Source organism: Rissa tridactyla, unplaced genomic scaffold (genome assembly GCF_028500815.1).
Source record: "Rissa tridactyla isolate bRisTri1 unplaced genomic scaffold, bRisTri1.patW.cur.20221130 scaffold_766, whole genome shotgun sequence".
NCBI classification, from domain to species: domain Eukaryota; kingdom Metazoa; phylum Chordata; class Aves; order Charadriiformes; family Laridae; genus Rissa; species Rissa tridactyla.
Window position 1 is genome coordinate 10,001 of NW_026529985.1, and position 2,284 is coordinate 12,284.

The following is a 2,284-nucleotide window of genomic DNA, read 5'->3' on the forward strand; positions in this document are numbered from 1 at the left end:
GGTAGACCTGACAGCCGAACCGGTCCCCGGAGCGAGGTAGACCTGACAGCCGATACCGACCCCGGAGCGAGGTAGACCTGACAGCCGACCCGGTCCCCGGAGCCGGGTAGACCTGACAGCCGATCCGGTCCCCGGAGCCGGGTAGACCTGACAGCCGATACGGACCCCGGAGCGAGGTAGACCTGACGGCCGCTCCGGTCCCCGGAGCCGGGTAGACCTGACAGCCGATCCGCTCCCCGGAGCCGGGTAGACCTGACAGCCGATCCGCTCCCCGGGGCCGGGTAGACCTGACAGCCGACCCGGTCCCCGGAGCGAGGTAGACCTGACAGCCGATACCGACCCCGGAGCGAGGTAGACCTGACAGCCGATCCGGTCCCCGGAGCCGGGTAGACCTGACAGCCGATCCGGTCCCCGGGGCTAGGTAGACCTGACAGCCGGTCGGGTCCCCGGAGCCGGGTAGACCTGACAGCCGATCCGGTCCCCGGAGCCGGGTAGACCTGACAGCCCATCCGGTCTCCGGAGCGAGGTAGACCTGACAGCCGGTCCGGTCCCCGGAGCCAGGTAGACCTGACAGCCGACCCGGACCCCGGAGCCGGGTAGACCTGACAGCCGACCCGGTCCCCGGAGCGAGGTAGACCTGACAGCCGATCCGGTCCCCGGAGCCGGGTAGACCTGACAGCCGGTCGGGTCCCCGGAGCCGGGTAGACCTGACAGCCGATCCGGTCCCCGGAGCCGGGTAGACCTGACAGCCGACCCGGACCCCGGAGCCGGGTAGACCTGACAGCCGGTCCGGTTCCCGGAGCGAAGTTGACCTGCCCGCCTATCCCCGGAGGCGGGTAGAAGTTGCAGCCGAGCCGGTCCCCGGAGCCGGGCACACCGGGCAGCCGGTGTGGGGTGGGGGTGATATTTTTGTTTTTTCTTTTCGTTCATGATTTAAGCGTCACCGGCACAGCGGCCAGCCTGACCCGGGTCCTCCCTTCCAACAAGTGCGTGCGGGCAGGTGGGGGGTGGGGGGGTGGGGGGGCGGCGGGGGGGCCGGGGGCTCATAAATAATTTTGATTTATCACCGGGTGGTGATAAATAATTTTGATCTTTTTTTTTCGTTCACGTTTTTAGCGTCACTGGCACAGCCGCCAGCCTGACCCGGATCGTCCCGGCGGGGGGGGGCGGGGGGGGGGGGGCTGTCGGGCGAGGGGGGGGGTATGTGGGTGGGGGGAGGGGTTGGGGTGGGCGAAAAACTAAGTTTCAACTTTTTTTTGTTCGTGATTTAAGCGCCAGTGGCAGAGCCGCCACCCTGACCCGGATCAGGTCGGGGGCGGGGGTGGGGGTGGGGCGTGGCGGTCCGCGGCTTCGCGCCCTGCGCGGGCGCGCGAGCACACCACTGCCCGGCAAGCGGCAGCGGCGGGGAAGGGGTGCCGGTGCAGAGGCAGGCGAGAGCGGGCAGCGAGCGGGCGGGGAGCACGGCGCAGAGGTGGGCCGGGGAGAGGGCGGCAGGCACGCGGTGCCTCTTTTCGGAGTAGGTTTTGGGTCGGTAAGGTGGGGGGGGGGGGGGGGGGGGGGCGCGTTGTGTGTGCTGGGGGCGGGGGCGGGGGGGTTCAGTGGGTTCTCCAGCCGCGGCAGGGGCGGGCAGGCGCGCAGCAGAGCGAGCGAGCGAGCGAGCGGCTGAGAAAGGAAGGCGGGAGCGCCGGGGCACGGGCACGGGCACGGCCAGGGCCAGGGGCGCGGCAGGGTAGAGACTCGGCAGCCGGGGTTAGATCCCCGCTCGCCACCGGGAATCCCTTAACCCGCCCGGGCACGGAGCCGGCAGGGACTCCGCTGGGTCCTAAAGTCTCCCGCCGTCCTTGCCGGGGCGGGGTGGGGGGGGGTGGCAAACCTGCCCGAGGGCAGCGTGGGGAGGGGGCGGCCGGATTCGCAGTGAACCGGGTGGTGAATAGAGGCGGGGGAGGGGGGGGTGAAGGGGGACAGCGGGGTGTGGCGGGGGGGTGGGTGGTAATTCGGTGGCGGCAGCGGGGCTTGGGGGGAGACGCTCTGTCTGCGTCTGCGTCTGCCGCACGCGAGAGGTTCGGGCCCGTTGGAGGGGGTGGGGTGGGTGTTGTGTGCACGTGTGCGTGCGGCGGCAGACGGGGCTTTGGGGCTGGGGGAGAGGCCTGCTGGGGGGGGTGAGAGGCGAAGGGGGGAATGGGAAGGGGCGGGGGAGATGGTGCACCCGTGTGCAAGTGCCTCGGTGTGCGCGCAGTTGGGGTGGGGCAGATGTGACCCAGACGCCTGGGTGCTTTGGGGAGCA